The sequence below is a fragment of the Jatropha curcas genome, chromosome 6 (assembly GCF_041381405.1).
Source record: "Jatropha curcas cultivar XTBG-Jc1 chromosome 6, XTBG_Jcur_1.0, whole genome shotgun sequence".
NCBI lineage: Eukaryota > Viridiplantae > Streptophyta > Magnoliopsida > Malpighiales > Euphorbiaceae > Jatropha > Jatropha curcas.
The window spans coordinates 28,381,046-28,396,416 of record NC_143156.1 but is presented as its reverse complement, the minus strand read 5'-3'; the positions used below and the strand labels follow the sequence as shown (position 1 = coordinate 28,396,416).

General features: G+C 32.7%; 2 long non-coding RNA genes across 2 annotated transcripts; both read left to right on the top strand.

Annotated features, from left to right (window-relative positions):
* The first annotated feature begins 320 nt into the window (after positions 1-320).
* LOC149495874 (uncharacterized) lies at positions 321-2,573 on the top strand. Its single transcript, XR_016321503.1, has 3 exons — positions 321-442; positions 1,434-1,505; positions 2,316-2,573. It is a non-coding gene; the product is annotated as an uncharacterized LOC149495874 (long non-coding RNA).
* An 11,248-nt stretch (positions 2,574-13,821) lies between these two features.
* LOC149495873 (uncharacterized) lies at positions 13,822-15,079 on the top strand. The gene is made up of 2 exons (XR_016321416.1): positions 13,822-14,201; positions 14,688-15,079. It is a non-coding gene; the product is annotated as an uncharacterized LOC149495873 (long non-coding RNA).
* Positions 15,080-15,371: the final 292 nt, after the last annotated feature.

Sequence of the window (15,371 nt, the reverse complement as noted above, 5' to 3'; positions counted from 1 at the left end):
TTAATTAATCTTTACAAATCAACTTGAAAGATTAAAGGACAGCAAAAATGAATTAAAGAGGAAATGACTTCTCGGTAAAGCACGATTTTACCCGAAAAATGATAATTTCCGTATTCCTTTTCTTACATGGGGTTTAGAATATATTAAATATACTTGGTTTATATTTAATAGGACTAAATTAAAGAGATTAAAAAGATTAGAGTGCCAAAGGATGAAGGGAAAATAAAAGGGAGGATTGTAGTGCAATTTTCATTCAAAGGACATGGAAGGAATTTTTAATAATGTTTAATATATATTTTTATGAAGAGAAGGAGATAACCACGACATTCCACCCATGTTTTGCAGTTCAGGTCGTTCAAGAAGAGAGGAGGAGGGTTTTGAGTAAAAACCAAGCAAAAAGGAGGTGAAAATCAAGGAATTTGCAAGGACTTCTTAAGAAAAGGTTAGTTATCTTCACTTCCTCCTTCTTTTCTATGGATTACTTTTTGAATTCCATGAACTTTGAAGTGAGGTGATTGTTAGTGAATTCTGATTTGGTGAAGATGAAGTGATTAGAAGTGATTTTAAGGTGATTTAAGATGATTGAAAGTAGTTATGCATGAATTCAAAGTCTAAGTTGCCTAATTCACCAAGATGGATGATTTTGAGTTTGGTTTTGATATTCTATGAACTATGGATTCTGCTATATCTTCTATTATGATGTTATGTAAGTAATAGAAGAGTTGTATGGCATGAATTTGTTGCTGGAAGTGAGTTGAGAATGCTTAAACAACCATATCATTGTTGGACATTTTACAGTTGGGCTGCCTGACATTCAGCCTCTGTAATTGACCTATTTGACTACGAAAATGAACTCCAAAATTTATGAAATTTGATATGCAGATAGACTGAGATGTTGGGTAGGTCGTGTTAAAAGGGCAAGACCATTGGATAAAAGGAAATGGAGTTATAAGTAAATCAATGCAGGCTGCTTAGCATGAGAAAAACTGAACTGCAGATTCTATAATTATGTCATTTAAAAATGCAAATGAGCTTTAAAAATTATGAAATTTTACAGGGAAGTACCCTAAGATGTTGGGAACATGCTGTAAAAATTTCAGGGCAAATGAATTTGAGGAAGTCCAGATATAATCAATGGAATACAAGCTACTCAAATGCTGAAATTCTGCATTTCATAAACATTGAACGAATTTAGCATGCTATTGACTTCTATTGTTTTCATTGTTGTTATTCTGTGTCTAGGGTGTGGTTAAGTGTTGGATATGAAGTGTTTCATGCTTAAACTCAGATCATATAACACTTGGACAAGCATAGTGAAAATGAAAGAAAAAGCATGATACTACATTCTAATGCTTAATTTACATTCCTATAGAAGTGCATGTGTTTACATTGTGTAGTATGATCTTAATGTGAGTATTAATATCATGCTACAGCTTCTGAGAGAAAGGGAGTTGAGGAGAGGGTGATTACTAGAGGAAAAGGGCTAGGGGAGCCATCTAGTTCAGGTTAGTGTTATTATTCCTTTCCTACTTTTATTTAAACAAAATGAGATTGAGTTTGCAAAAAATTTTCTATGGATGTGCTTTATGAATTATAACTATATATATAAAAAATATATATATTAGTGCTTTCATAAATTTTTAAAGAGGAAAAAGATTATTTTGAAAGCATATGACCGAATGATATTTTAAATGAATTTTATGATTCTTATACTGTGAAAGAGGAGGATGTTGGCCAATTGATATCTGTAGTATGAGGGGTGGCCGTGATTGAATGTTTTTAGCAGTGGTTGTGAAATGAAATGTTGTCCATTGTGATTTTCATATTATTACATAAATGGAATGGTTTAAAAGTCTTACAGCTGATATAGACATGGTTATTACCCCGAATATCATTTCATTTGTTGAAGATGATATTATGATCGATTGAACATGGCTATCATCACTAGATGATATATGATTGATATGAAATTCTCCCTCCATGTTGAGGTTGTAGATTGCTCCCTCTTCTGTTAACATCATATCACAGATTGAGGTTGTATATTGCTCCCTCTTCTGTTGAAATAATATCACAGATTGAGGTTGTAGATAGCAGGTCTAGATGTGCACATTAGACATTGATGGCCCTCGGAATTGACTCTATAAAAGCTGTAAAGACTACATTATGAATTTATGATTTCATGGTATTGTTATGTTTTCTTTATTTCCTTTAACATGGTGGTTTATGAATTATAATTCGTTATTGTTAAAAAGAAAAAAAAAATAGTACACCACTAAGCCATATGCTTAGCGATAGTTGCTTTTGTACTATCGCAGGAAAAGGAAAGGAAAAAGAACCAGGAGGAGAGGATCATTTTTATTTGATGTAGATAGTATGCTACTGATGTAGCTATTGTATATATGACTTATTTTGGAGTATGTATGATGTATTAAACATTAACAGATCATCTATGTATATTTGAGCAGATACATGTAAATTATGATTGTATGAATTTGAAAATTTATAGTCTATTAATGTAATACATTTCAACAGGACTCCAATATGTAATTAAATTATCCATGGACTTATGGGTTATGGAACCATTTTATGTTTTTAATAACATATTAATAATATGTTTAAGCAATTATATTGAGATTAATATCTAGTAAATTACAAACATTTCTTTATAATAGATGAAAGAGCCAAAATGGAGTTTTATAGTTATTATTTAAATATATATATATATATTTTTACAAGATATAAATGAATGAATCAAAAGTCTTAAGTCCCTTGTAGTATACTTAGTAAGCATTTATAAGAATTAAGTGCTTATTAATTATATTACGGGCGACATGTCATATCTTACAGGAGGGTAAGGTGTGACAGTGGTGGCGCGCGCTCTGGCGCTTGCGAAGAAGAAGAGAAGAAGAGAGAAAAAGAGAGGAGAAGATGGGTCTGGAGAATTCTGGGCCATTCCCGTTCGATTCGAATCGGTTTGGCCCGATTTTTACTTGGTTTTCGAGTTTCTCACTTGATTTTCGAAAAATTCAGGTGGTTTACGAATCCGATTTAGTAATAATAAAATATTTTTCCGTTGATTTCATTGGTTAGGTTTTATGATTGAATTTTTAAATGAAAAATTTTTGAAAACAATTTTTCGGTCGTTTCATAAATTAGCCTTAAAAAAAATCAATTATCAAATAAAGTTGAAGATACAGTTAAGACACACGAAGTATATGTCAAAATATTTTAACTCAATTAATAGAAAATTATATATTTTGATAAGTGTTATTTTAATAGTATTTTTATTGTGATTTTGATTAAAATTTCTATTACTTTTAATTTATTTAAATTAGTTTTTATGTAATATTGATATGTTTTTATTTAAAAGCTTCCTTGAAACACAACTCACTTGATTCTGAGGAAAAATGTAGGGTTTTGCAAGAAATGGACAAAAATGAGGTAAAAATTCATTAAGCACGCCCGTGCTACAGTAGCACGCCCGTGCTACAGTGCCCGTGCCGTGCCCGTGCTACAGTGCCCGTGCTATAGTGACCGTGCTAATCAGCACGCCTGTGCTGTTGTTGCATAAGACTTCTAGAAGCGTGCACGCCCATGCCAAGCAAGGAATCCTAAACTTAGTCAAAAGTTGTCAACCAACTTCCACTAATTTATGGAGCTAATCTTGGACAACTTTCCTCACATACAAACCAAGATCTATTCTATGCACATGGGTGAGTCATAATTGAAGAAAATGGAGACCAAAAAGAGAGCTTTACAACCTAACAAAAGAAGACTTTGATGATTAAGACCATGTGGAATCCTCTCTCAAAGAAGTCTATAGAAATGAAGAGTAGGGAGATAAAAAAAGAGGATCCCACGCACATCACACATTCCATACTCTACACTCTTCTCCCATCTCTCATTTCTTAGTCTTGTACATAGTTTTATTTTCTTTAAAAGTTAAGTATTCAAGAGTTGTGCAAGGTTTTCAAGGAAGCCATCCAAGCAATTTATCACTAGTTCTTATTTCTAAACTCTTAATCTTGTTTATTTCTTTCATTATCTTTATTGATCATGGAATATTTATCAAGTATTGTTGAGTTTTATTTAAGTACTATGTGTAACTAAACTCTTATACTAGGGGTTTGATGTAGCTTAATCTCTTTTCCAATTTATGCAATTAGATTTATTTTTCCTTATTCAAGTTATGATTTATTAATGATCTTAATGCTTCTAGGCAGAATTTTTCCCCTAGATTGATTTATTTCAATTATCACTATCGGAAGAAGGATCTTTGATATGAAAAGGTTAATAAAACACATGAGAATAATAACTTGATGCGGAAGCTATACGGTTTGACTCATGGGGGGTTTTCATAAGTTAATAACTTTAGGTTATGAATTCACAAAACAAACCATAAAACTTAATGATTTAATTCATGTTTAATTGCGCTATTGGAAGATAGGTAATTAGACCGGGTTAAAATAGCTAACAATACATCGGGAGAGCTTGTTAGTGATTTTTGGATTGTTTCCCCTACTTGAATAATTAAATTGATCAATGAACTAATGAAATAAATTGGATAGAATTAAGTGAAATCAAAACCCCTAGTAGTTTTAAATCCTTGATTTCTTTAATCAATATTTGTTTACTTGACTTCTTATTTTTACTTGTTGAATTTACATTTATACAATAATTCTCTTAATCATCGTCTAAATAATAACAAGATAACATAATTTTGGTACTTGGTATACAATCCCTGTGGATACGATACTCTACTCAATCTATATTACTTACAGCGAATTCGTACACTTGCGAAAATCACTGTCATATTTTTATTTTATATTAATTTAAATTACTAAAAAATTTAAAATGGTTCAAATAAAACTATGAATAAAATAATTATTCCAAAAAAATAATAATAATTTGATTAAAAGAATTAAAAAATTAGTACTTATTATTTAAATTTATTATTGTACTTTCAATAGTTGAAGATAAGAAGTATGAGTAATATCTTAATTATGAATAATTTTTGAATTATAATATAACTCAATTAGGAATCTTGTTAAACTACCAATTTACTATAGACTACCAATATAAATATTTAATACTTATAGGAAAAATCACTGTAATAATTTTATTTTTCTTTGGCTATAGAGTTTATTATTATATGTCAAAAACTTTTCTTCTATCATTTTACTTTTTAATTTTAAAGATATTATTTTACTTGAGTTATGATTACTTTTACTTTCCATATCATTTCAGTCATAAAGTTTAATTTTTTTCATTCAATTTTGATTTTTTTTTTTCATTCATTCATTTTGTCTATATATATATATATATATTAATATTTACAATAAAATATTGACTAAAAACACCTAATTAATATACTTATTTTTTTATTCAATAATTTATTATCATTTTTATTATATTATAGAAAAATCAATAAACTATATTTAGAAAAAATAAAAAAACGAGTAGGAACAATGAGTTTTAACGTGCAAAGCACGTTCTTAATATTGATATTACTAAAGTTACAAAATTGATAATTGTTTGACTCCCAATAATTTAATTTATGATCCATGTGGAAACTAAAATGTGGCTAGGGGTGTGAAAATAGGTTGGCATGTTGGGTTGGACACGAACTCTCCTAATACGTGATACGATTAGGGTCAATACAAATACAACTTGCTTAATAATTGTGTCAAATATTTAAATATAAATACGACACAAAAATTAAACGAGTAACATTAACACGATACATGTAACCCGTTTAATTAAATAGCTTATATATAAGTCAAAAAAGTCAATCAAATTTAATTAGATGATCATATACGGGTCAAAACACGACAATTATAATACATATAGCCCACATAACTCTCTCTCTCTCTCTCTCTCTCTCTCTCTCTCTCTCTCTCTCTCTCTATATATATATATATATATATATATATATATTACATTTTTATCTTAAAACAAATAATTAGACGGATTAGATGAGTGGATCACTTGTGTCATTTGTGTCATATGTGGATCACTCGTTAAAATGCATTTTTTTTTATAAATTATACTTGTGTCATATGTGGATCGCTCATTTATAACACGAACTTATTTAACCTCAAAATTAATCCGTTTAATTTTGATATTAGACAAATCGCATTCCCGTGTCATAGACCATGTCACGTCTCAGAAATGGAAAATTTTGAAGGCTTGAAATATCAACATTCATTAATATTTATGATTAGAGAAAATATGAGCCGTCAACAAAGCCTGCCATAGACTTCTGCAAGTCTTTTTGGTGGGACTCTAATGGCTATCTTATCAAGGAGTTTAGGATTGGGGGCAAACAAAGACTTGAACAAGTCTTCAATAAAGCCACTCTCACCTGCAGAGTCTTAATACTTTTAAAAGTCTCTGAGGGTCTAGGTAAATTGCACGTAATTTACAGCTCTTTAGCAAAATTTTTGAAGACAAAAATGAAAAATTGATGTTAACTTCACTTCTTTGCTGGTTTTGCAATAGATTACAAACAAAAAGATATCAAATGTTGATTTCACTTCAATTAAATCATACTTGAAGAACAAAAAAATGATCTCAAAACTCTAACAAACAAAAGCAATGGATATAGTAAGTGGCGGAGCCAGGATTGAAGACAAAGGGGGACAAAATTTTCTTTTTTTTCAAAAATTAGGAAGCGTTAAATTAAAAAGTATTATATTTTAGGAAATAAAATTGAAAATTTTTAGAAATTTAGAGTTGAATTATTAAAAAAAAAAACTACTGAAGGGGTCGTCCCTGACATCCCATCCCTCCGTCACTGAATATAGTCATACTTTAATCCAAATCAATTGAGTCTAAACCTAAGCAATCGGCGAAAATGAGAATTAAACACAAAAGATTGTTAGATATCATTTCTTTTTTTTTTTTTTTTTTCAAAGACTTTCTTCTTTCTTTCTTCTCTTTGCTTCAATTAAGGATTGTTCTAAAATATCAAGGGAAGAAATTAATTTTGTGGAGAATTGAGTGTTTCTTATTGATCATCAACACTAATTTATACAGAGATATATAACATATCATCTCCTAAACATCAGCCTATCATTAAGCTATTTACAGGTAATTGATCGTCTTTACAAAATAATCACATATCTAAATATGGAAAAGATAAATACAATATATTTTCCTTAATACTCCCCCTCAAGTTGGAGAGTGAATATTCTGAACTCCCAACTTGCCTTTCAGATTTTCAAACTGATCCCGTCCTAAAGCCTTTGTGAAGATATCTGCAATCTGCATTTTAGTCGGAACATAGCATGGTCTAATAAGTCCTGACTGCAACTTCTCACGTACAATATGACAGTCAATCTCTATATGTTTTGTACGCTCGTGAAAGACCGGATTAGCCGCTATATGTAGTGCTGCTTGGTTATCACAAAACAGTTTTGTCGGTTTTACTCTTCTCACACCCAAATCCTGTAGAATATAGTGAAGCCATGTAATCTCTAAACAAGCATTTGCCATTGCCCTATATTCTGCTTCAGCAGATGACCGCGAAACATTTGCTTGCTTTTTTGATTTCCACGATATTAAGGAAGACCCAAGAAATATACAGTATCCTGAAATAGATCGTCGTGTCATACGGCATCCTGCCCAGTCTGAATCACAATAAGCCTTCAATTCCAAGGAATTCGTGGATGGCAATAGAAGACCCTGTCCAGGTGATCCTTTGATATACCTCAACAACCGGAGTGCAGTGTTCCAATGTGTTGTCCGTGGTTCGCCCATAAATTGACTAAGCATCCGCACGGTGTAAACTATATCAGGCCGTGTTACTGTCAAGTAAATGAGGCGACCAACAAGCCTTCTGTACTTGGCTGGTTCATGTAGTAACTCGCCATCAGTTGCATTGAGTTTCATTTGCTGCTCCATAGGAAATTTCTCTGGCTTGGCTCCAATTAAACCTGCATCCTGTAGTATATCGAGTGTATACTTTCGTTGAGACATAAATATGCCTTGTTTGGATCTGGAAAATTCTATGCCCAAAAAGTATTTTAAAGGACCCAAATCTTTGATGTGAAACTGTCTAAGTAATGTTTGTTTAAGTTGGCTCATTTCTTGTAGACTGTTGCCTGTCAATAGAATGTCATCAACGTAAATGAGTACCGCAGTAAAAGACATTCCTTGAACTTTTGTGAATAAACTGTAGTCGGCCTTGGACTGTGTGTATCCAGCTTGTTGTATGGCGATGGAGAAGGTGGAAAACCAGTTGCGGGAAGCCTGTTTGAGTCCATAAAGGGACTTATGAAGCCGACATACCAAATTCTCCCCCTGTCGGCGAAGTCCCTGTGGAGGAGTCATGTAGACAATTTCTTGCAAATCACCATGTAAAAAGGCGTTTTGGACATCCAACTGATGGGTGTACCATCCTCGGGCTGCGGCAACTGTGAGCAGGCATCGCATTGTAGTCAACTTTGCTGTTGGTGAAAAAGTTTCCCGGTAGTCAATTCCCTCGACTTGTGTATAACCTTTGGCAACAAGACGGGCTTTATAGCGCTCAATAGATCCGTCAGAATTGTATTTAATTTTATAAACCCACCGGCAACCGATAGGCTTTTGACCTGCAGGAAGAGAAACAAGACTCCATGTATGGTTACGTTCCAGTGCTTGTAATTCGAGATCCATAGCCTTTTGCCAATGGGGATGTAGGACAGCTTCTTCATAAGAATTAGGTTCTACCTGCGTGGTAAGGTGAGCTAAAAAGGTTTTGTGTTTAAGTGAAAAGTTAGAGAGTGTCATGTAATTAGTAATGGGATACCTGGTATTTTGAAGTGGACTTGCTTCAGGGGCAGCGTGATTGGCTCCAGGCGGCATAAAGTACTCCTGATGCCAACGTGGTGGATGTTTTGTGCGAGTCGATCGACGAAGTGGTTGGTCGTTGAAAAGAGATGCGGAAGGTGTGGACACAATTTGAGAATGTGATGAAGAATTATGAGGTGAATTATTTGAGGAAGGAGAAGGACTGGTAGAGGAGTCTATAGTGGCTGAAGGTGGGACATTACTAGTGGAAAAGGAAATCTGATCAGCATCCATAATTAATTGCGGCTGAGGTAGGTTTTGTGATGTTTGTGAAGTATTCTGGGCAAAAGGGAATATATTTTCACAAAATTGGACATCACGACTAACAAAATATTGATGTGTAGTAAGATCATAGAGTTTATAACCCTTTTGTCCGTTTGGGTACCCAACAAAAATACAAGAAGTAGCACGTGGATCAAATTTGAGTTTTGGATGAACATTGGTGGCATAACATTGACAACCAAAAACTCTTAAGTGGTATAAGTTTGGACGTTTGTTATATAAGCGCTCATATGGAGTTTGATTGGACAAAATAGGTGTGGGAAGCCGATTTATTATGTAAACGGCAGTGAGGACACAGTCTCCCCAAAAAGTTAAGGGAACACTGGATTGAAAAAAAAGGGAACGAGCCACGTTTAGGATGTGACGATGTTTTCGTTCCACAACACCATTCTGTTGTGGAGTATAAACACAAGTGTTTTGCAGTTCAATACCATGATCATGGAGAAAGGTTTTAAGTGATTGAAATTCTGTGCCGTTATCAGTTCTTAAGATTTTAATGGTTTTATTGAATTGTGTACGAACAAACTGGATGAATTTTGTTATAAGATGTTGAGTTTCTGACTTGTGTCTCATTAAAAGGACCCAAGTGCAACGTGTGTAGTCATCAACAATAGTGAGAAAAAAACGTGCCCCTGAGTGAGTAGCTACTTTGTGAGGCCCCCATACATCACAATGTAGTAAATCAAAAGGATTTTTAGTTGTAATGGAACTGATAGGAAAAGGTTGTCTTGTTTGTTTTGCTAAAGGACAAACACTACAATTATTAGAAAAATCAACGGAGTGTTTACTCAAGGATAACAAAGGAGAAATTAATTTGAAACGTGAAGAAGATAGATGTCCGAGGCGCATGTGCCACAGATCAGGCGAGATGGACACTTGGCAAGAGTGGATGGGTGAACACGAAGGCATCATGTGGTAAAGTCCTCCATGTTGTTTACCCAAGCCAATCATCTTCCCCGTTGTCAAGTCCTGCAAAATACATGAATCAGGAAATAATATGATGCAACAATTGAGATCTTTGGTAATTTTACTGGCAGAAATTAAATTGAAACGAAAAGAAGGAACACATAGCACGTTTTTAAGGGTCATATTAGGACTGAATTTTACTGTGCCAGTTTGTGTGATTGGAGCAGTGATTCCATTTGGTAAGTTGACTGAATGAACGGTTGGTGATTTAGTGTGGCTAAACAGATGTGAATCTGCAGACACGTGGTCAGTAGTACCACTATCTAGAATCCATGGGTTTGATATGGCAGAATTGGCATAAGCTTTGGATAATGAAAACAAACCTGCTGCGTTTGCATACACATCAGTGTTACCAGATGAAGCTGCTTGATTAATTGAGGATAATGCCTGTGCTATCTGTTGTAAATATTCAACCGAGTATCCCTGGAATTTATTAGGATTTTTTTTTTCTTCATGAGAAACTTCGGAATAATTGGCCTGAGGAATGGCTTTACCATTGTTTCGTTGTCCTCCACGATTTTGGCTTGAGAAATTGCTACCTGCTCTTTCTTTTCTTTTAATCCTACAACGATCTTCAGTATGTCCGTCTTTATTACAGTAATTACAATGAAATTTTAAAGTACGACAATCATCAATAGTATGTCCAGGTCTATGACAATGATCACAAGTTTTAGATGAGTTGGAAAATTGCACCTTGTTTTGAATAGCGGCAGCAATGGAAAAATTCTCCACCGGTTCTGATGATAACTGCCTCTGCGTTTCTTCTTGCACTATTAACGAGTATGCTTGTCGCACGTTAGGTAATGGTGTCATCATGAGAATATTAGATCTTACCGCCTTATATGACTCATTGAGACCCATTAAAAATTGCATCAACCTGTCTTCCTGAAGTTGTTCTAAATGCGATGCAGTCTGATTACAGGTGAATGGGGTTCGATAAGTATCTAATTCGTCCCATAACGCCTTCAGTTTGATGTAGTAAGAGGCTACTGACATGGTACCCTGTGTAATTGTAGCAATTGATTTTTGAACTTGGAAAATTGCTGGTGCATTCTTCTGAGAAAATTGATCCCGAAGATCAATCCAGACTTGGTGCGCAGTTTTTGCATGTACTATACCTTCGGCTAGATTAGGTTCAACAGAGTGCGTTAACCATGATAAAATCATGCTGTTGCACTGATTCCAAAGTGCAAAATCTGCGGGCTCTTCTACCTGTGAAGGAGCTTCAATGGATCCATCAATAAAGCCAATTTTGTTTTTGGCAGTGAGTGCATGAATCATGGCTTTGCTCCATGATTGATAATTGGCACCGTTTAACTTAACGGGCACAAGAAGATGACCAGGTTGGTCAGAATGATGGACAAGGAATGGGTGAGAAGGATTAGGTATAGGCTGTTCTGAGGTTTTGTTTTTATCGCTCATGGCTAAAGGAGGAAAATAAACTAGACTCTCAAACCAGGCTCTGATACCATCTAAAATATCAAGGGAAGAAATTAATTTTGTGGAGAATTGAGTGTTTCTTATTGATCATCAACACTAATTTATACAGAGATATATAACATATCATCTCCTAAACATCAGCCTATCATTAAGCTATTTACAGGTAATTGATCGTCTTTACAAAATAATCACATATCTAAATATGGAAAAGATAAATACAATATATTTTCCTTAATAATTGTTCATCTTCCTCAACAAGTACTTTCATGGAACTAGGCCTTTGCTAAAGCAAGTGAAATCCAAAACAAATGAGGGCAACTGAATTGCAATTTTTTAACAACTTAATTGCAATTGTTATTCCTTCTGATTTGCTAAATTCATTTTGGGTCATGCCCACCCTACAAAGCCTCATATTTTTTATTTGGTTTCACCAATTCCTCTGCATTTTATCATCTCTTAAACTGCAAATAAAAGCATGTTTAATTTAAACAATATGATTTTCTGAATAACTTTCTTAATGTTCTATCTCGTGTGTTAGCTGAAGTGTGTTCGACGATCAACGAATAATATTACACATTTACTTGCAATTCAAGCCTATATCTGATCTGCGAGAGTGGGGTCATGTCCCTCTCGATTTTATTTTCAATGTTGTAAGAGTTGATTTAATCTAATTTAAATTTCAGTTTTATCTGTCAAAACAAAAAAAATTAAACAATGTGAAATATTATTATATTAAATCCTCAACTAATTTATTAACTTCAAAAACTTTGGAAGAATTTGATTTTGTAAGTTAAAAGACATGGCCAATATATACCAGTTGTTATACCAGTTGTTGGACATCAGCTCTGATACCAGTTATTGGGATTATAACTGATCCGAGTGGGCCCACAGAAAAATGCTCCAATAATTACGTATTGGATATTAAAAATTATAATCCTCACTATTTTCTCTCTTTCCTAAATTTAGGAAACATTTCCTAAAATTCTCTACACTTTGTGTATTTTTATTGTTTTTTGTTTTTGTCCCATGGACGTAGCACATAACAGTTGAAGGGTGAACCACGTAAATCTCGGTGTTCTTATTTTTCATCTGACATTTGCGGTAATTATTTAATTTTTTACCGTGATTATTATTTTTGGTGAATTCGATCGTTAATACACAATACATAATTATTGGAGCATTTTTCTGCGGGCCCACTCAGATCAGTTATATTCCCAACAGCATTTTCTATAATTTTCCTGTCACTAGAAGGAATCGAAAATACTTTTTATCTTCATATTGTTTGTAATTTGCATGGTGATGGGGCCAAAATGATAGCATTATTTTGTCCATTACTAAAAAATTTTAATTAAAAAAAGTTGGATAAAGATTATATTCATACAAAAATATATAAAAGAATCCTATAGCTGGTTTGATTTTACATTTATTTTGGGTTTTATTTTATATTTTTAATTGATTATCTTTTAATTTGTTGGGGAGGTTTGATTTTAATATTAATTATTTATTATTTAAATATTCATAGAATTGGAATTAAATTAAAATAAAATTAATGATATCATAAATATGATTATTTTTATTCATATGGATCCATATGAGAATTTATAATACTTAATTATTATTAATGATTTTTTTTTTTGAAAAAATACAATAATAGTAGCAAATGGTTCTTTTTTATTCTCTATAATATAATTTAAATTATTAAACCAAATAATAGGTAATTAATCACTTCCAATTTCAATTTATCAATTCTTTAATCGCAAAAAATTTCATTTTATACCTTAATTATCTGAGTAATTTCATTAGTTACAATTTAAAAAACCATTTTTTATCATAAATCTTTCTACATAGTTAATTAATTAAATCATTAATTATTCAATCTTGTAAATACAAATTAAGCATCTCTCCAATAACTCTAAACACAAAATATCCAAGCAATTATGACTTTTAACATTATATCTGTTAAATTAGTTGAATTAATAGTTGAATCATCCACACCAAAGCTATGGTATGTATTAGTGGAATTTTATTTTTTTATATAGAAAGATAATTAATATTGATAAATATTTTTTTTTAAACTTAGGGTTTCCTTTTTTTTTTTTTCTCCAAATAATCTTTGAAGCTTAGTTTGGCATTGAGTTGTTAATCATTTTTAAACTGTGTTTTATATTTTCTCGGAAAAAATTGACTTTTCTTTTAACTTCTCGTATGGTAAGTTCCCTTCATCCTAAACATTACAAAACAATTTACCTTCAATATACATATTTTCAGTTAGTATTTGAAATTAATGTATGTCCCTAAAAATGGGAGATAAGAAAAAGGCAAAAGCTGGAACATTTATTAGGGAAAATGAGCATGACCCAGCAATGGTACAACTTGAAAATTACTATTTGGGTTTCAATTTGAAAATTTCCTGGTAAGCTTCACCAATTCATATTCTACAAATTTTTTATGGGTTGATCATCGTCGCCACCCTAGGCCTTCCTCTGAGTTTGGGCTCCGATGAGAAGATTTCCTGCAATAATGGGTACTTCAAAAAAATTAGAGCTTTTCAGGCGTTCTCTATTTTTTGAGCTCCTGAACTGAAATGAATGCTCTTTTTCCGGTGACTGCTCATAGTTTCAGAATTTTACATTTCTACCAGTCTGGCTGTAATTGAATTCGTAAATAAGAATTTTGCAGAGGTACTGAAATTTATTTTTCTGATCAGGATTATATGAAAATTTCTCCGGCGGGTTGGGGTTGCTTCATCAATTAAGAAACAAAATTTTTTGGACAAATGAAGGAAACGAGTCAGACTCGTTTGCAGCCGAGTTACGACCTGATTAAAAAGCTGAAGCTAATCTCTCTCCCCGATAAAACGTGCGAGATTTTAACTGTTCTCGCGAAATTTTCCTCCTCTTCTGTCTAATATCCTCAATCTCTCTTGTCCTCTATAGTATACCGCCTACTTCTCCCCAAAACCACTGGCGCTCCGTTTCCCCACTCCAAAACGGAACAAAAAATTTAGAAAATTAATAAATTTCCTTATTTAGGAAAATTTAATATCATTGGATTCCTGAATAATTAAGAAAGATAAAATTGACAGAATGTTGGGATTATATTCAATATTATTGGATTCTTAAAAAATCATTTCTTTAAGTTAGTTTAAGACTTAATTAATTTTGCAGGACTGCGTTCGATATGGCTTTTGGCGGTGGAGGATTTGCGATCAGTTATCCATTGGCGGAGAAATTAGTCAACATATTAGACGGTTGTCTTGATCGGTACTATTATTTCTACGGTTCTGATCAAAGGATCTGGGCGTGTATAAGTGAAATCGGCGTGCCGCTTACTTTAGAGCGCGGATTCCACCAGGTACGTGTGTAGGTTATTTGTACAGTTGGCTTTGTTTGGAGTTTTCTTTTTTACACGTGGCAGATAGGTTTGTCAACAGAGTTTGCCTCTCACCTGACCGTGTTTGACGGTTATGCGAGTCGTGGCCACGTGTAACGTTACACTATTTGGTAAAGACAAAAAATTTAGAAAATTAATAAATTTCCTTATTTAGGAAATTATAAAATTTAATATCATTGGATTCTGAATAATTAAGAAAGATAAAAATTGACAGAATATCGGGATTATATTTAATATTATTGGAATTTTAAAAAACCATTTCTTTAAGTTAGTTTAAGACTTAATTAATTTTTGCAGGACTGCTCTTAATAAAGAAGTTCACTTAAAAAATCTGCAGCACTTAAAAGCTGTGCACTATGTATTTCAAGATGCAATAAAATTAATCAATGTGGTGAATTTTTTTGTTGAAACTGTTTATGCAATTGTTTATTTTCCATCAAAAATAATCTTTATTTTAA